Source organism: Camelus bactrianus, chromosome 3 (genome assembly GCF_048773025.1).
Source record: "Camelus bactrianus isolate YW-2024 breed Bactrian camel chromosome 3, ASM4877302v1, whole genome shotgun sequence".
Lineage (NCBI taxonomy): Eukaryota > Metazoa > Chordata > Mammalia > Artiodactyla > Camelidae > Camelus > Camelus bactrianus.
The window spans coordinates 65,652,353-65,673,688 of NC_133541.1; the positions used below are offsets into that span (position 1 = coordinate 65,652,353).

Genomic DNA, 21,336 nt, shown 5'->3' on the forward strand with positions numbered 1-21,336 from the left:
CCTCTGCCACTTGAGCTATACCGTCCAAACCACAACACTGTTTTTAAATGTTTATTCTCCTGTAGTGTTCCTGAAAATTTTTTGTATAAGATTAAAAAAAGTGTTTACTATTTCAAACACGTACTAACAGCCAGTCTAATATTAATTAAAGATGAGTTATGTTTGAAGAATTATATCTAAGCCAAACATCTGTAGATCAGGTTTCAGCCATGGGCAAATTACAATAGTTGAGTTATAAATTTCTAAGAACAGTGACTATAATAAAATAAGAACATATTATAAGCACTGCCAGAAAAGATTACAGTAAAGCAATAAAAAAAGAATCACACCTTACGTGATCAAAAGAAAGCACACAAAAATAATTTGGGACTCTCATTTGTCCTTTAACATATTTTAAAATGATACCTTTCTATCCTAGGGTCTCTTTTTCTGTATTTCAGCACATATAATCGTCAGAGTCCTTATTTTATCATTTTTTGGTTTCTTCAATAATAAAAATCCTGAGTGCCATTCTTCTTAAGACCAACATGATTAAAAAAGAAGTGAAAGAAGATAGAAAAGCCAACCAGTGGGAAGAAATCCATGTTGAAGTTTAGTTAGTAAAGGAAACATATGGATCATGTGATTTTTCCTCTGTGGAAAAGCCCAGTGAGGAGGATCACATGCATTTTTAGATCTATGGACAGGCTATGGAATTACTGTGTCCACCAGCTCCAGCTCACCTGAATTCCTACTATTTAATATCACTGTCTAACCTGAAATAAACACTGCTAATTAGCACGGTAAGAAAGTGGGGTACCCTGATTAATTAAAAATAATTATACATTATACATATAAGTGAATGAGTATCAAAATGTTATACTATAATAAAATACATTTAACTCAGAACACTGAAGCAAGAATCAATAGATTTGAGCCTTGATCCTGGTCTGCTAATGTCTCTATGACTTTGGGTAAGTCACTCAATCTGTCAAGAGGGATGGAGCTTATGTTCCTCATTTACAAAATGCGGTGAATGGATTTATTAGGCTCTGAGGGTTCTTCTAGCTATAAATTTGTTGTATTCTATTAAAAAAAAAAAAAGGTAGGATAAGGACATATTTCTGAACCACCCAAATTAACTCTTCCAATGGACTAGTATGTTCATCAGTACCATCATTTTTCCTGTATCTTGGACTCTCAGAGCTATTTTTAATTTTTCCCTTTTCCCTTCCCTAGGGCTGCTACATGCAAAGCTTAAGTAGAGTCGATAGCTTAGCAAGAAATCTTACGTGAAAAGAGGAAATGTGAGGCAGCAAGACATTCTTTTATGATAACAGGTAGATACCTGGACCGATTTTCCATCCCCCAACTTTGCAGCTCTCTAAAATAGTCTAAGAAGCAATCAGCCCACATTTCTGGGCTCCTCTGAATTGAAATGCTCTTCACTCAACAAAGGATCTCTGAGACCAACTGACTTTGGTCATTATGCCTCCACAAAGAAAAGGGTGACATTAGGGAATCATACCTTTACAGCCATCATGTATCCTTGAGTTATTATTCTTGAAATTTTTATATAATTTGTATCATTCTTTGTATTGCTGGTTTGGTATGAGTTGCTGGTTTGATAGAAAAGCAAAGTGAAAAGAAACCTTGACCAGGTAGCCATGGAATAGGTACTATTATAACCTGCATATTAAAGATGTGGAAGCTGAGGCACAGAGAGGTTCATGACTTGCCCAAGATCACTTGCATATGAAGTGGTAAAGCTGGGATTCAGACTGCATCAAAGGCTGTCCTTAATCACAATGCTATAAGCTGCCTCTCTGTATAAACTTGTACTTTAAAAAAAACTATTATTTTACCTCTTATATATGTTGGCTTGTTTACTGCCATGTATAGTTAATATCTTTCCCTAGAAACATTATGAATTTCATTCATTATGAAACCTATGTAATTACCAAATTTTTTTAAACATTTTTTATTGAGTTATAGTCATTTTACAATTTTGTGTCAAATTCCAGTGTAGAGCACAATTTTTCAGTTATACATGAACATACATATATTCATTGTCACATTATTTTTTTTGCTGTGAGCTACCACAAGATCTTGTATATATTTCCCTGTGCTATACAGTATAATCTTGTTTATCTATTCCACATGTGCCTGTCAGTATCTACAAATTTTTGAACTCTCAGTCTATCCCTTCCCACCCAAAATTTTTTTGTTTTTTTTAAGGCTAGTTATTCCCCTGTGATATTTCAGAGTGGCAAAAAATTTACTTCTTTTCATCAGTTATTGAGAGGTGAAATGTTAATGTTTTAGCATTCCCCAAAGACTGAGAAATAACTCAAATGGATCTCAATTTTTTGATAGTCATTTCAAATACCTTGTACATTAAAGTCTTATATTAGGAAATAATGAGCTTGTTATTTTATTCAATTTATTTTTTCAACTCTCAGCTATATATTAGCTTTCCTCCCACAGACTGTTACGGTTTCTACTAATAATTGTGGAAGTTCTGATTATTATAATTACATGGGCTAGAATATCAATCTGCATCCAGTAAGCACTCATATTAACATACTACAGTTGTTAAAACCCCGCTTGATAAAATATAAAAAACTTCATTGCAACTCCTCTATTAGTAATTTATATATGTGTATGTATGAAGTAGAAATTGACAGGATCAGTCGGAACACACTATCGTAGCTTGACAGGCAAACAGAATTAATTGTCATATGCTTTACTCGCCAAGTTGACATTGCTTTATTTTTCAGTGCACTTTTCTTTCCAGAAAATATTTTCATTTTAATAACTCTTTATAATCTTCAATATGTAACCCTAGCCATCTCTTGCTTTAATACAACAGTGAAACCAAGATAATTAAAAATGAATTTTAATTTCAGCATTCTTTTATAACTTGGAATTCATATTTCATATGATTTAGAAGTCATAAAATTATTATATATTTTGAGATTAGAACTAAATAACGTTACAAATCATGGGGTTATGATTAACTAATAAATTTTCAAGTACAGTAAAACCTTATTAATTTGGAAAACAGTACATCTGCATTAGAGAGTTCAAGGTATGGGGCACTTTTTAAAAGAAATTTGTATTATGTAGCAACTGGGAATAATAAACAGCTTATGAGATGTCAATTATATTTGTAAGAAACTCTCTTTTAATAATTAGATAAGAATGCTTTGAACTTAGCATGCACTTTGTATCTAAATGGGTGCTTCTAAAGGAGTCAGAGTTCTTAAGGTATGTTCCAAGAGTTGAAGAATTTCTTCTAAAATGTTAATAGTAATGATTAGCTAGATATATTAATGTGATACTATTCTCCTAAATTTTGGTAATATTATTAATTAATATTAATTTGATGAATAAATCTATCCATTGGCATACCCTTTTATGAATTTTGGGGCTTTGTTACAGCAATTATCACCAACTAGTCTTTTATCATCAATATCTCTTTCAGCTGACTATAAACATGTTCAAGTTTCTTGCTTTTTAGAAACCAGCAAAACCCTCCCTAGGACCCCCTTCCTTTCATGGCCCAGCATCTCCAAATAGCACTCCATGCTTTTTAATCTTATGTTCTTATCTCTCATTACTTCTCAACCCAGAGCAATCTGGTTTCTGCCTCCATCCTTATACCGAAACTGAGAAAAAATATTTTCAGTTCCTATCATACTCAATCTCTGCACTACTTGGTACTGATAGCTTCTCCTTCCTTGAAGTTGTCTTCTCTCTTGCCAGCTTTCCTATGTATTACAACTTCCTAGATGTCTTCTAGTCTCTCACACCATTTATTCAGAAGCTGCCAGTAGAAGTCCCCACTTTGGGCAGCTGGACAGCTCACATTTCTTTTTATATCTGATATACAGTGTACAGATACACAATGGTGGTACATTTGTATGCTAGAAGACCCAGCTTTCCTGGTCATAACTAATTGATACAGGTTAGAAATAGGACCCAAGCTAAACCTCTGGATGCACAGTAAATGAATTTTGAAATCTGGAATGAAGGCAGGGACAGGGAATCACTGATAGTATACCAACCACTTACATTTAAACCTCCCAAGAGAAGGTGCATGGATTTTTTTGGCTGAGGCCCCTGTAATCGCCCAGTTCCTGTCTTCTTCTGACTAACTGACTGGTCATACAGTTTTCTTTTGTTTCTCTGAGATACACACAATAAATTCTTTCCCTGCTCTACTGCCCAACAGCCACTTTTTGTTTTTTTTTTCTGCTTAAATTAACCAGAGTAGTTTTTATTAAACTTTATCATAAATATCTTGATTGGCTCCTCATCTCTGCCACTGAACACTGATATACACCATGGGGTTCTCTCTAGAACTGCTCCTCATTTTAAATACTTTGCCATAGTAGATATATTTTAATTAAAATTTTTGTTTTACTTTTATTCATTGGATTTTCTTCTCAGACCTCAAAAAATCTCTTCCTATTACTTCTCATTTTGTAGTCTTCCCAAATTCCTATTTCTCTTGCCTGAGTTGGGAAGGGGAATATGGAAATTTCTCTTTCACTTCTCTTGCTATCCATCTCCTGCTGGAGTTACTGGTCCTCTTCTTATTCTGCATGCTTTTCATTGAGTAACCTCAGTCATCTATTTTCTTGATGCTGAAAACTAAAAGTCTTTAACTCTACAAAACCCCCACATATATTTCCAAGCACTTATTAACAATTCCACTTTGCTGATCCAAAGGTCCCTCAGACTCAACATGTCCAAAACTTAATTCAAAATATTTTTCCTAAAATGACTTCTCTTCCTACGTAGCAGGGTTACCACCTACCTGATCTCCCTCTCCCATGCCTGATATTTTAAATCAGGTGTCAGCAAACTATGGAGTAGGCTCTTTTTTCTACAGCCTGCAAGGGAAGAACAGTTTTTACATTTCTAATATGTTGTAAAAATTAAAAAACAAAAAAGAATATGTTACAGTGGCTATATGTAGTCTGCAAATCCTAAGGTATTTACTATCTGGCTTTTAACAGAAAAAGTTTGCTGACCCCTGCTTTAAATGGTCCCCAAATTCTTCGACTCTTTCTCTTCCTAATGTCTTAAATGGTCACCAATGCTCTTAAATTTGAATTCTCCATCTTTCTGCACCCATATCCCAAATCTGGAAAAAATCTCCCATTTGGCATCCAAGGCTCACCCATATCCCAAATCTGGAAAAAACCTCCCATCTGGCCTCCAAGACTCACATTTTGTGGTATAATAAGAAATATATATTTGGTTTTTGCTACCCCTGCCCTCTTTCTTACTTTGTTCTATGTGTCTTTTTCATTTGGCTATTCCTGAGTTGCATCCTTTCTAATAAAACTGTAATCAGAAGTATGGCACTTTCTTGAGTTCTGTGAGTCATCCAAATGAATTATTGAACCTGCAGGAGCCCCTGAATTTGTAGTCAGCCAGGTAGAAGTGAGTATCCTTGCTCACATCTGAAGTAGGGGCAGTCTTGTAGGACTAAATCTTTAATCTGCAGTAACTGTGTTAGCTCCAGGAAGTTAGTGTTAGAACTGAACTGAATCGAACTGTAGGACACCCGGATAATGTCCACTTTGCATTCTGGTCTTAAACTTCTCATGTTACAAACCAATTCAGATCATTTCATTACCCTGCCTAAATACCAGTGAAGGTTTTCCACAAGGACAGCTCCAGGCTCTTTATCTAGTTTTATACACATACATACATATATACATGTGTGTATTTCTTCATATTTAAATATATTTTTCTACTATAACTGTCCTTGGTTGACATCTTGAAATAGTGTTTTGCTATAAGTCCTTCTACTAAGAATGCTTTCAGTAGAAAATCATGTTTATGGAAGGCATTTACTTCATCAATAGATAATACTATTTATAGACAACATATAACTATAATAACATAATTTGTGTATTATCTTTAAACAGAAAAAAGTTATTTACAATTGTGGCTTATACTGTTTTTAAATGCCTTTTAACAACTTAAACCATTTTTTTAAATATGGTGAAAAGGTAAGAAAATATATTTGTGGTGAAAAATCAGGGTTTTACATTTATTTATGCTATCAAATGAGTTTAAATGTGATACCTTAAAACTCTTTCTAGCTTCCATCTACCAACAAAGGAAATTAGATAAAAGTGATCTTTAAGGACCCTTCTACTTTTAAAATTCCATTATTTTAATCATGTGATCTATTTCTGTACTGTTTAATCCTCTGTTATACTGCCTTTGCAGTATACTTTTTAATTCTATAGTTCAATACAAGGATAATTTGTTGTTGGTTATAAACAAATTCATATGAAATGACCTGAAAATCTATTTAAAAAGCAATCAGTGAAAGTAAATATTGGATTTCTTCATGTTAAATCTGAAAATCCATCACTATACTTGCTTTTTACTTTATTTGCTGCTTAACATATCTCAACAGTGAATCTATCATATCAACATAGTCATCATGATCCAAGCTGCAAATAATAGAGAGTGTCAGTGTCAATTTTGCTTTCTCACACTTGCTTCCCTTCACTTCATCTGATTTTAATAATCCCTGTCAAACCACAAACAGTCCAAATTACCTTCATGACACAGAAGCTTTCAGAGAGCAGACAGAATCTCAACTTTCATTTAGCAACTACAAAAGAAAGCTGTCCAGCTGGACAAATATTATTTCCACACTTGACAACCTCTACAGTTGAGCATGCATTTTAATTTTAACTAAACCTGCCAGGAGTTTGATATGAGCTTCTTGTTTTGTGTAGATTGACTCGTAGGATTATCAGACCAATGACTGTAATTGTGATGAAAGGACCCAGCATTTTTCTACTAAAAGATGAATCATACACCAAAGCTGAAGGACCAAAATGAGCATGTTAAGAGGCAATGTGGGCGCATAGACTGTAGGAGGAAAACTACTTAAATTAGGTGCTTTAATTACTAAATAATGTCTAAAGATACAGAACACATTCTTTGAAAAGTAAGAACTAATAAGTAAAAATAAAATGTAAAAAAGTTAAAATTCTATGCATATATACTATTGAGAAACAGGCTCTAAGAATGAAATCTGAAGAGATTTTAAAAATTGTTTTGGATTGACTCAACCTCAAACTCAAATTGCTAGAACAGTTCTATGTGTCATATTATTATAAAACTGATGTTCTTCACAAGATATTAAAAAAGTCTACTGTATACTAATCCACATACCCTTGTACACACAATGAGAAACTTCAAAAAAGTCAGAGTATTAGAATAAAAGTTACCAGCAAAACTATACATAAACTATTAAATATCTTTGAAGTTTAACTCATTAAAATTAAATCTAAAAATTTCAAATGGTAAAATATTTCTGGAAACATTTCCTAAGTTAGGCCTGAATTCCTCCTACAGTTATAGTAAGTATGAAACTGCCAAAATCTCAGTTTTCTCTCCAACCTGCTGTACTCCACACTAGTCTCAGGCTCTTTCTTCCCCAAAGAAAGTGTAATTAAGGCACTGTTTCTCCCCCAAATCTGTGTTGGGCACCACAGTTCAATTTCCTTTACCAGCCCACTTTTTTCCTCTTTCCTTTGGTCCTCTGACTGGACAATTTCATCCACATCCATGTCTTCTGCTACAACTTGTGTGTTGGAGCTCCTGTTCTAACTGTCCAACTCCATACTGAATAACTCCTTTGTCTGTCCCACAGGCACCTCAAACTCAACATGCCCCAAACAACTTTATTATCTTCCCTCTGAAATGTCTTCATTCTCTTGAGGTCCCTATCATAGTTAACAGCACCACTATCAACCTAGGTACTCACATCAGAGATGTGGGCCTCACCTCCCACATTCTAACATTCTCTCACCAATCCCATAGCCAGATGACTAGTCTTCCCTCACATCCATCATATCCACCCACTGCCTCATATTGCTCCTGTGTAAATTCAAAATCCATCACCTGGATTAGTGCAGCATTTTGCTAAAGAGCCTCCCTATCTTTTGGATCATCTCCTAACTCATTGTCTATCCTACCACTAGAATGATCTTTGTAAAAGAGAGAGAGGAATCAGTGTCTATAACAGGAGTTTAACTCTAAGTGATTGGGAGAAAAGTCATACTCTTAAGAGAAAGAGAAAAATCAGAGAAAGAAGTTAATTTTTTATTTGTAGAAGGAAACGGGGTATTCATTTTACAAATAGTGAATATGAAGTACAAGAATTAATTATGTATATAAACATAAACCTATCATTTGGGGAAGGAGAAATGGGATTTATATTTGGGAAGGAAGAAATAAAGCATATACACATAAAAAGATCATATAATTTATCACCCAAACTAGGACATATTTTTAGAGTAAAATGGGTACAGAAAATAATTAAAATTACATAATTTTTGAGATGTAGATTTAATACTCAATTAAGTGGCTTTATTATATTTTTGGATTTATCTAGTAATTATATTAAAAATAGTATTTTTTCAAAAATTTCTTACATCTGTGCTCATAAAGTAAAAAATCTTTACATTGTCTGAATAATGTAATAATAAAAACAGGATTCTTGGTACATTTCATATAATTTAATTAATCTGTTAGTTGTATCTGTATTTTACAGATATTTTTCTGAAGAATGTACTTTTAAAAATATGATTGTATTATTTTTATAATTTGCCAAGTTACATTTTATGATTAATAAATTTTAAATTGTTGACAACTTCAGCTGACTCTTCCATATACTTTTTCTCAGGTGCAAATCTATATAGTAAATTTATTAAGTTCAGAGCAAATATGCTAGTGGAAAACATTATCAATTTTAATTTTTAATAATGAAATACATAAATATTTTAGCCTAAATATTTTTAGTTTCTACTTTTTTGCCTCTATGCAAAGTGACTTTTTTGAGCAATAAGTGAGACAAATTAATCAAATAAATATGTATAAGTATTCTGAATATTTTGCTAAATTTAGATACTATAAATTTGTAGGGTTTTCCAATTTAACTTCATTCTGAACCATTATATAAATTTATTTAATTAAAAATATGAGCGCCAACAAAATATTTTCCCCATATGTGTAGATATTTAAAAAAAATTGTGGAACTTCACAATTAAATCTTGTACATTATTTGGGCCTTTATAATTTAATTTGTTCAGTTTCCCATTTAATTTCAGGGTAGACACATCAAAGTCCTCCTATTTGAGAGTTTTGTTTTCAGTAATTACAGTTTCCTAAAAGCTTCCATTTGTTACCTTCCATTGTTAAATGGTTTGATTAAAGATTTCTAGTAGATTTTGCAGAAACTGCAACCAAAATTTAGCAAACATTTTTACAAAAGTATTTAATATCATGGTAGGACACTTTCATTGATTTACAAACTTACTCTTCAAAGTGTCAAAAACTTCTAAAATCCAAAGAGAGAAAGTATATACTGCCATGCTTAAATTATTTTTATTTTATCAGCATTAGTTTAACCGTAAAAATTTACAGGCTGGTTATGTTGTATATGTATAAACATGTTTGTACTTTTTGATAACTACATCTTGTATTTAGATTAGTAGATTTTACAGATTTCTTGGAGGTAATTTTGAATTGCACAAATATGTCCATCACAACATAATCCAAGTATAGTTCTCATTGGTTCTAAATTTATTTTAAAAATTTTACGATGTTATGTCCCACCTCAACATATTTTAGTATCACTAAGACCAAATAATTTTATCATTTATGTTGCAGTTTGTAATTCAATTTCTGTTAGTATTTACAATAATGTCAAGTGTTTCACATTTTACAAGATGAACTTCTAAATGCCTTACTTTGATTCTGTGTATTAGACAAGAAACTTGAGCTATTATTGGTATTAACTGATTGAACCCAGGACCTTGTATATGCTGAGCATGCACTCTACCACTGAGTTATACCCTCCCTGCTGGTAAAGCTCTTTTAATGGAGCCAGTATATTAATAGCTATTGTTTCACCTTTCACACATGTACAAGAAAACTGGAAACTGAAAATGAGAGAAATTAATTTAGGACAGTCACTTGATCTAAACGAAAAGTCATATTTCACAGAGTGGTACACAAATGTACTTTCTATAGCTAAAATGTAGTATTTTCAGGCATGATCTTAGAATAAGACTATGCCATAGATGTTGATGCTTCTTCAGCAGACTCATGTTTTCTTGTTTTCATGTGGTCAGTGATGTCATTATAGCCATGACAGTGTGAGTTTTACATATTAATTAATTCTTTTTGGCAACTCAAAGGAAATTTAGTACTAACTGTTAAATGTGCACTGCTATTTTCTTTTTTTCCCCCTAAATCACTGTCACTAAAATGGTTATTACAAAATAAAAATGTACAACCCAACATTAAAATATATAAATAGTTTTAGACTTATAGCATATGATACATGATAAAATCCTTGTTGCAAAAGAGTTTGGATTGTATTCATTCTATAGCAAGACTAAATAAGGAATGGGAAACATGCAATCCACAGGTCAGAGCATGGGCTCAGCACAATTAGCTGCACATCAAGTGGGCAGCAGAGCTGGCAGCATAGAACACTTTTGCTAGCAGTTATCACCCAAGATCTGAAGAAGTTAGCTGTATCTAACTGCTCATACCAGAGTACATTCACTTTATGAGCACATGCCCTTCATGCTGTCCCTGAAAAAGATGTGTTAGCTTATACTACTCCTGGAAAGGATCTGGAAAAGAGAAATGGGTTATGGCCAATTTAACCATATGTTAAAGTGAGAATTCTGTTTACTATACTGGTGTTTCAAATATGAGATCATGTCAGATGTAGAAGAGCAAGGTGTAGGCATATATAAACCTACCTAGTTTTTTTTTACATATAACTATTAACACTTCATTCAAAAATGAAAAATCTGAGACAAAAAAGCTAAACTGATGAAACACTGGGATAAAACCCATAAAATGGGACTATCCTGGGCAAACTGGATACGTAATGTGATGTCAGTATATGGGATATTTTAAATATCAATATAACTAGAAAATTGTTTAGGGGCATGTTGAGTTTGAGATGCCTGTGAGGCTATGGATTCTGGAAGATCAATGGGCTCCCATCTTTATCTTCCTTTTTCTTGGCAGCTTGACTTTCCTATTGTCATCTACCCAAAGGGAATCTCCTACTGTGGGACTTCTAGATCATTCATTACTTGTACCACTCAGTTGATACTGAATTAGCTAATGCCTTGTAATATTTTGTCTTTTTGTTTGTTTTTGTTTCTGAAGTAAGACATGCTCATTATAATAAGTTCAAACAAAAACAGATTATAACAAGTAAAAATTCCCTCTGCCAGTCTTTTTAAGTTCCACCACCCACAGGTTAGCACTTTAGATAGTTTGTTAAGTATCCTTCCTGATTTGAGGGGGATGATTGGCTTGTTTTTTTAAAAGTATTTTTTCAAAAGTACTATATCATACTATATATGTATTTCTACAGTTTACTCTTTTGGGGGGATGTAGGTAATTAGATTTCTTTGTTTGTTTGTTTATTTAATGGAGGTACTGGGGATTGAACCTGGGACCTCGTACATGCTAAGCACACACTCTACCACTGAGCTATAACCTACCTCCCTTATTTCTACAACTTACTTTTTAAAATGAAATACTAAAATATTCTGGAAATCTTTCTATGTCATGCCACACAGAACTAGATTATCATTTTTTATAGGTAAAGTTCCATTTTATATATGTTATATTGATATTTAGTTATTAGATTTCATTATAATGCACTTTATATATGATAGGAATACCTAAAACAGCATATAAGATGGGAGTTCAGTATCACATTATACATCAAAATAGAAATCTATTTTTAAAGATACTTAATTCTGTGTATATGAGCAGGACAGCACAGTGTTTTAGAACTGTGCTTCTCAAACTTTAATGCACCAACAACCTGGTAATCTTGTTAAAAATTAGATTTTTCAGTAGATCTGGGGTGGAGGCTGAGAGTCTGCATTTCTAACAAGTTCCCATGTAGTGGTGATACTGCTGGCTTGGGGACCAGATTTTGAGCAGCAAGGGCTTGAGTATGAACTCTGGAGTGAAAATGCTAGTGTTTGAATCCCAGCTCCCTTACTTGCTAGTTTTGTAACCTTCTCTTCGTGTGTCTCTAGCACATCTGTAAAATAGTGAGATCATTAAAGTGTTGTTAGGAGGATTACATGAGATAATCCATGGGTAGTACTTAGAACAGTAGCTGAAATATAGAAAGCACTCAGTAAATATTATCTCTTAATATTATAGAAAACTATTAAAAGCATATATTGTATCCCATTAGAAAGCCATTTATAGAATTGACTGATGTAGCAGAAACACTAAATAAAATTCTATCATTTTTTTCCAGGCAGTCACTAGAACATCACTGTACATTGAAGGACATTAAATACATAAGTTAGACCCACTATCCAGCTTTATTAAATACATAAATCTGAAACTGCTCTAAATGAATTTGCATGAAGATGGCTTTGGCCTAGACTATTTAAAGAGATTATTTTGTTTTTATGCCAGAAAACTTTTTTATATTGCAGGTATATACTGAGTTCCCATTCATTTATTCGAATAGCTTCCTCTGAATTTAGAAACAGGCATTTTTGTTTTAAAAATTCATTTTTATCAAATAAATCAGAACTAATATTAGTATGAACGATAATAATGATTTTAACATTTGTTCAAACAAGGGCACTAGTATAGTTTAAATGACTTTGGAGGATTTAGCCAAAACCTTCACAGACAACTGTATACATTTTCAAACTACTACACAATGCAGCATGATTACCTCTTGTTGAGGACTGAGGTTTAGAAAGAATATTACTTGTCAGAATTGTGAATGATTTAGATGATCAGAATAGTGATATGATATGGGAGGGTTCAGTGGGTAGGAAAAGTAAAGTTGGAACCAGCAATGAAAACTATTAGAGATTTCTCAAATTCAACACTGCTTGAAAATTAAAAAGAGAGAAGTAATGGAAAGGAGTACACTAGGAAAAAAAAAAGATGAATGTTCTCCCAGTCATTCATAAAAACCAGGAAGGGTAAAACCTGGAGGTTCCATCAAGGAGATAAGAGTGATGAAGTGCTTTGAGTTGGCCAGTATCGTTATGAGTTGGCAAGAAAAGATCAGTAAATAATTTGCCTCTCTTTTCATCTTTTATTTCTCTACTATAGGTGATGGAAAAGTCTACTGTGGGACAGACTCTGATATGTTTATTTTTCTAAATTAAAACTAGATTCAATATAGGCAATGCAGACCTGTCCTGTGAAATCATGACAGATGAGAATCAAGGAAAAGGGAGGAATTTGGGTGGGGAGCTTATTCTTTCCTTCCTCTCTCGCCTTCTCTCTTCCCCTGCAGAATGGGGTAAGTAAGCTCCTGGCTGCTCCTTTAACGTCCAGTGCGGTACTAGAATTCTTTTTTAACATTTAACACAAGATATCATTACCTTTTGCTTTCTATAACAAGTGTTCTTTAAAAAATAAGATTTTATCCCCCCCAAATCTGCATAAAAGTGCTTATATAAAGGACTGTCACATGGAAGTTTTTAAGACAGCGTACCTATACTCAATTATACCGAGTAAAGATTCTTCAAGAGACATAATTATCAGGTTTCACTTGTACTTTTAGTGAAAAAAATATCAATTGTGGGGACTGTGATTCTTAACATCTAGAAATGATAACCAACAAGATCGGATGGTTGAGAATGGGGGTACAAAAACATAATTATACCAACATCATGTCTTGTTATTTGGGTTTACATTAGTCTGAATCAAATTCCTGAAATTTACCAAAATGCCTGAGCTAACTTTTTCCACTTACAAGGCAGGTATTTGCTGTCTCTTACTACAGAGAAGCAAGGAATTCCACTTCAGTGTGACCTATTTATGCCTCTTAGATTCATCATATGCATTTTTTAATGACCCCAAACCAAAGGAAATGTAGAAACCTATTTGAAAAGCTGACATTAAGGTTGTGACACCAACCAAAACAACAAGAGAATTTAAAGTTGAACTGACACACAATCCCCAGTTCAGTCTGTTATACTCCTAATTTAAAAAACAGTTAGTATGTGAAATAGTGATGGCATGTCAGCCTCTGCTTTGAAACTCCTGAATTTTGTCATTTGGTGTTTGTGTCACAACCTTAATATTATTTAAATACACTTTTTAATATCTATTATTTAAAAAATATCTTTGAATTGAAGATACTCTAAAGCTTTGAAGAAGCCAACCTCAAAGCACCACATTCCAAGTGTGCCACTTTTATTAGAAGTGGTGCATAAAACATTTGCTGTTGACAAATCTAATTCATTAAAAGGTGAGATGGATGCATTTTAAAATAACTGGCTGGCATCATTATCTGCAGTGCCTTTTATAAATTATTCCTCTTTTCCCTTTTGACTGAACTTGTCACAGTTCCCTTTCAGAGTCTGAGTGTTATGCCTTATAGTCAATGCTTTCAAAGTGTTTAGACAAGTCATAAGTTAAACAAGCAGGGGTACTCTATTTTCTAGAAATGAGAAAGGGTAGCAGGAATACTTACAGATTATTTCAGTCAATTCATTGATTTTTAACTGAAGACAAGTAAACTCAGTTAGTGGTGGTTTCATCTCACACAAAGGATTTAAAAATAAAACTATACTGTTAGGGTAGAATAGAAGGGAGAATTTCAAAGAAAGGAACATAAAGAGAGGTGCTGGCAGCCCTGCTGCACTATTGTGCAGAAGACTTAGTTTAAAATTGAATTGTGCTTCCCCTGACATCAGAGATCAGGTACATCATAAGGCTGACAGCTGGCTGGCACACTACCTTCCTAAAGGAAAATGCTGTGTTTCTCTTAGAGGCCAAAGGAATAGAGTTACAGACGCCTTCAAGGAAACTAAGGAAGCAGAGTGCAAATTATTTAAAATACGGTGAGAAACATTTCTTACCTAATTTTGTTTCAGAAGATTCTAAGAATGAGCTGGTCTTCTAATCCTAAGTAGGCGGAAAGTCATTTCCTTACGAGTTGTCAGTCGAAGAGCTGCCCTTTCTTTAGTATGTTCAGCAGTTTTTTTCCAAAATAGACAAAGCACACCTGTAAAAATAATTAGATCAAGTGTGATCAGACACAATGGAGGGAGCCTAGTCAGAGCATTAGTTGTCTACACTGGTAGTGACAGCACTGTCACTAAGTTATGAGTCACAGGCTTGAGCCAAGAGATGCTGGAAATGCATAAAGATACCCTGCAGTTGAAGTACCTAAGAAAAGCTTATTAACAAGATGATTCATAGGTTATTGGCACATGGATAACAGATGTACCTAGGAAAACACATACTCAAAATACTCTTTTTATTTTCATGTTCATTTTCATTGGTTTTTCAAATGTTCCTAGAGAAATGTAGATCACAGAAGTAAGAAATGGTTGCACCATGTAAAACAAGCAATACCTTTCAATACAATTATTTTTTTCTTGTTTAGTTGCCAGTTGCCCCAGGACTGTTTATTAAAACCATCTTTTCCCTCCCTCTTTTGGGTTACCCTATTAAATAGATTCTGATTCAGTTGATCTGGGGTTGGGATGACATTCTGTGTTTTTAACAAGCTCCCAAATAATGCTGCCAATGCAGTGGGTCCATGGACTACACTTTCACTAAGGTTCCATCAGTTTGTCTTTCCCTGCAACAAAATGCACTGCTGTCATTCTCGGCTTTTGGACCTTTGTCTTTCTGTATAGCTTTAAAATCTTTTGTCAAGTATTCTCTTCTTCCCACCAAAATAGACAGTTAGGAATTAGACTGAGATTGCACTGATCAAATTGCGCATCAGTAAAATGTTAACTTTTTCCAGTGTATTGTTTATCATTCCATTTATTGAGATTTTATTGTCACAAAATGATGCTTTACTATTTTCCCCATAGGAATTTTACACATCTCTTGTTACGTTAGATGTATTCCCAGGAACTTAACATTTTGAATTAGTATAAAAATATCTTTGCAAAAACTTTTTCATATTTTGTTTATATGTGTATAATTTTTGAATACTGATATGTTTATCTAAGATATTGGCAAACTCTTACATTATTATTTCTCTGTAGTTTTACATCATGAACACATAATGAGTTTTACTTCTTCATTTCAAAATCTATACTTATTTCTTTTGCAAAGAAGTCAAACAATAAATGTATTATTTAATGGAAAAGTTATTTTGTTTTCTATTATCAGCCAAACTAATCTTTTGGTTAGGCTTAGGTCAACTAGAAAACTAATATGGAGAAGGTTCCAGATGTTTCTTGTGCTATTTATTGATCGTTCTCATAGTTCCTGTCTTTCTCTGGTGTATGATACACAGTTACTTAAATGTTACTAACATTCATTATCCCAATCTGACTTCCAGTTGATTTTCATCAGAAACAGACAAAAACCCTCATGAACAACTTGGTCAATCCTGGAACTAAATTTGAACAAAACGGGAAACAGAAGAATTATAATAAGGGAAATGGTTTAGTTTGGTCTAAGAACTAAATGGAACACTAGGAAGCCAATATAGAGAAACAACACATCACCTACACGCCATAGTTAAAATCACAAGACGTCTTATAAAATCCATAAATAACTGAAACTGCTGATACTAAAAGCAGACAAAAGATATCACAAAAAAAGAAAAATTACAGGTCAATATTACTGGAAATAGATGAAAAAATTCTCCACAAAATACTAGCAAACCAAATCCAATAGTACATTAAAATCATCATACACCATGATCAAGTGGGATTTATCCTAAGGTTGTAAGGATTTTTTCATTATACGCAAATCAGTTAGTGTGATACAGGACGTTAACAAATTGAAAAATAAAAATCATATGATCATCTCAATAGATTCAGAAAAAGCTTTTGACAAAATTCAACATCCATTTATATTAAAAAACTCCAGAGAGTGGACATAGAGGGAACATATCTCATCATAATAAAGGCCACATATAACAGACTCACAGCTAACATCATAGTCAATGGTGAAAAGCTGAAAGCATTTTCTCTAAGAGTAAGGATGCCTACTCTTGCCACTTTCATTCAACACAGTATTAGAATTTCTAGCCACAACAGTCAGACAAGAAAAAGAAATAAAAGGAATCCAAATTGGAAAGGGAGAAGTAAAACTGTCACTGCAGATTACAGTGATACTATATATAAAAAAATCCTAAAGATGCCTTGAGAAAACTACTAGAGGTCATGAATGAATTTGGTAAAGTTGTGGGATGCAAAATTAAAATACAGGAATCTATTGCATTTCTATACATTAACAATGAACTATCAGAAAAAGAAATTAAGGAAATAATCCCATTTAACACTGCATCAAAAAGAATAAAATATCTAGGAATAAAAGTACCTAAGGAGGTAAAAGACACGTACTCTGAAAACTCTAAGACTCTGGTGGAAGAAACTGAAGATGACACAAACAATTGGAAAGATATATGGTGCTCTTGGTTTGGAAGAATCAGTATTGTTAAAATAATCATACTACTCAAGGCAATCTACAGGTTCAATTCAATTCCTATCAAAATATCAAGGGCATTTTTAAAGAACTAGAACAAAACATTTAAAAATTTGTATGGAAACACAAAAGACACTGAATAACCAAACCAATCTTGAGAGAGAAGAATGGAGGTGGAGGAATCATCCTCCCTGACTTCACAGTATATTACAAAGCTACAGTAATCAAAACAGTATGGTACTGGCACAAACACAGACACATAGATTAATGGAACAGAACAGACAGCCCAGAAATAAATCCACACATTTATAATCAATTAACCTATGACAAAAGAGGCAAGAATATACAATGGAGAAAAGACAGTCACATCTAAATGGTGCTGGGAAAACTGAACAGCTACATGTAAAAGAATGAAATTAGAACATTCTCTAATACCATGTCCAAAAATAAACTCAAAATTGATTAAAGACCTAAATGTAAGACCAAATACTATAAAACTCCTAGAGAAAAACATAGGCAGGACATTCTTTGACATAAACTACTGCAATATTTTTCTGGATTTGTATCCTAAAGAAAATAAAAGCAAAAGTAAACAAATGGCACTTAATTAAGCTTAAAAGCTTTTGTACAGCAAAGGAAATCATTGACAAAATGAAAAGAGAACCTACTGAATGGGAGAAAATATTTGCTAATGATATGACTGATAAGGGGTTAATATTCAAAAATCTATAAACAGTTCATACAGCTCAACAATACAAAAACAAACAACCCTATTTAAAATATAGGTAGAAGAACTGAATAGACATTTTTCCAAAGAGGAAATGCAGATCATCAACAGGCACATGAAAAAATGCTCAATGTCACTAATCATCAGGGATGCAAATCAAAATCACAAAAAGATAGCACCTCACACCTGTCAGAAGGCTATCATTAAAAAAAAAAATTTTGGCAAGGATGTGAAGAAAAGGGAGCTCTTGCACACTGTTGGTGGGAATGTAATTTGGTACAGTCACTGTAAAAAACAGTATGGAGGGGTCTCAAAAAACTAATAATTGAACTACCATATGACCTAGTAATTTTGCTCCAGGGTATATACATCAAAAAAACCGAAAACACTAATTCAAAAAAATACATGCACCCTAATGTTCTAGCAGCATTATTACAATTTCTAAGATATAAAAGCAATGTAAGTATCCATCAACAGATGAATGGGTAAAGATGTGGCATACATATACAATGGAATACTACTCAGCAATAAAAAAAATTTTTGCCATTTGAAGCAACATGGATGGACTTAGTGGGCATTATGCTTTGTGAAGTAAGTCAGAGAGAGAAAAACAAATACTGAACGATACTTTTATGTGGAAGCTAAAAAATACAACAAACTAGTGAACATAACAAAAAAGAAGCAGACTCACAGATATGGAGAACAAACCAGTGATTACCAGTTGGGAGGGGAAGGACAATGTAAGTATGGGAGACACATACTACTGGATATAAAATAGGCTACAGGGATGTATTGTACAACATGGGGAATATAACCAATATTTTGTAATAACTGTAAATGAAGTATAACCTTTAAAAATTGTATTAAAATTTTAATCTAAAATTTTTTTAAAAGAAATAGTGTTTGAGAAAAATGGATACTTTAAAATGATAAATGAGTCAATATATCAGAAAGATACAGTATTTACAAATGTATATGCACCTACAACAAAGCACCAAAACCAATGGAGCAAAAAATGACAGAATTGAAAGAAGAAATAGACAATATGACTATTTGTCAGATATTTCAATCGTCTGCTCTCAGTAATTGATAGACTTAAACAGACAACAAAAAAAAGCAGCAAGAGTAAAGATTTGAATACTGTCAATGTATTCAACCTACCTCATATATATAGACTACTCTACTCAATGATGACAAACTACAGATTTTTTGAAATGCCAGAAAACACTTTCCAAAATAGATTATATTCCATGTCATAAAACACATCTCAATAAATTGAAAAGTAATGAGATCACAAAAGTATGTCCTATAAGTATAACAGAATTAAATTAGAAATCAATATCAGAAAGAAATCTTGGAAAACTCCTAATGTTTTAAAGTTAAAAACACACTTTTAAATAACAATAGGTCAAAAAAATCAAAGGTGATATTAGAAAATATTTTACTGAATGACAGTGAAAATAAATATGTCACTTTTATGGGGTACATAAAAAGCGGTGTTTGGACGGAAATCTAACTTTAATCAGTTATATCAAAAAAGAAAGGTCTCTTTTAAACAACTTAAGATTCAATCTTAAGACACTAGAAAAAGATGAGCAAACCATATGTAAAGCAGGAAGAAGAAAGGCAACCCAAAAGATTACAGCAGAAATAAATGAAACAGAAAAGAGCAAAGTAGTACAGACAATAAAAGCAAAAGTTGCATTTTTAAAAGATCAATCAAATTACAAATGCTTAGCTAGACTAATTAAAAAAAAAAGGCACAAATTACCAAAATAATGAATGGAAACAATATCATTATTGACATACAGAAATAAAAAAGATTTTAAGACAACACAATGAACAATTTAATTTCAAAAAAGTAGACACACAGATGAAATGGCCACATTCTTAGAAAAACATAAATGATCAATACCAAATCAAGAAGAAATATGAAAACTGAATAGACTGAAAACAACAAAAGAAATTGAATTAGCAATTTAAAATCTTCCCATAAGGAAAAGCAAAGATCCAAGGGCTGCATGGGTGAATTCTATAAAATTAAAAAATAAAATAATACCAGCATTTAACAAACTCTTTCAGAAAAAAATAGAGGAAAGGAACCTTCTCAACTCATTCTATGATGACTAATTTACCCTGAAAACAAAGCCAAATAAACACATCACAATAAAACTGCAGACTAAATGCCTATATTGAAAAAGGAAGATCTAAAATCAATATCATAACTTTCAGTTTTAAGAAACTAGGAAAAGAAGAGCAAGCTAAACCCAAAGCAGGCAGAAAAAAGGAAATAATAAAGATTAGATTGGAAATAAATTTAAAAAGAATAGAAAAAATAGAGAAAGTCAATGAAACTAAAGAATCAGAGATGAAGAAAACTGATGAATCGTTGGCTAGACTAACAGAATGAAAAAGAGAGATAAGACTGAAATTACTAAAATTAGGAATGAAAGAGGAAACATTATTAGTGACCTTAGAGAAATAAAGAGATTATAAGGGGATTCAATAAATAATTATATATCATACAATTATGTAACCTCAATGAAATAAGTTCCTAGAAAAACATAAAGTACTAAAATGACTGAAGATTTAAAAATTTGAATAGATCTTTAACAAGTAGGCAGGCTGAATTAATTATCAAAAGTTTCTCATAAGACAAGCCCAGAGCCAGATGACTTCATTGATGAGTTCTACCAAAAATTTAAAGAATTAACAGCAATCCTTCACGAATTCTTCCAAAAACCAAAAGAGGAAGGAACATTTCTCCATTCATTCTCTGAGGTCAGTATTACCTTGATACCAAAACCAGACAAAAACATTACAAGAAAAGAAAACTATAGACCAATATCCCTTATGAGTATATAGGCTAAAATACTCAACAAAATATTAAGAAGTTGAGTCCAGCAACATACAAAATAATTTTACACCACAACTAAGTGGAATTTATCAACACAGGAAAATGAACCAACATAATACATCCTGTTAATAGAATACAGGACAAAAACTACATGATCATCTAAATAGATGCAGGGGAATGTGTCAAAATTCATCACCCTTTCATGATTTAAAAAACAACAACAACAAAAAAGACACCCATTAGTTTCATAACAAAACTCAAGAAACTAGGAGCAGAAGGAAATTTCACC

At 32.7% G+C, this 21,336-nt stretch overlaps 1 protein-coding gene across 8 annotated transcripts in view; it reads right to left on the reverse strand.

The window, feature by feature from the left end:
• KIAA0825 (KIAA0825 ortholog) overlaps positions 1-21,336 on the reverse strand; it is a 348,749-nt gene that overhangs the window by 314,829 nt on the left and 12,584 nt on the right. For all 8 annotated transcript variants that reach the window (XR_012505528.1, XM_045512550.2, XM_045512549.2 and 5 more), the window contains exon 2: positions 14,925-15,070. The gene's annotated coding sequence lies outside the window, so the exon portion shown is untranslated. The remainder of the gene's footprint in view (positions 1-14,924; positions 15,071-21,336) is intronic.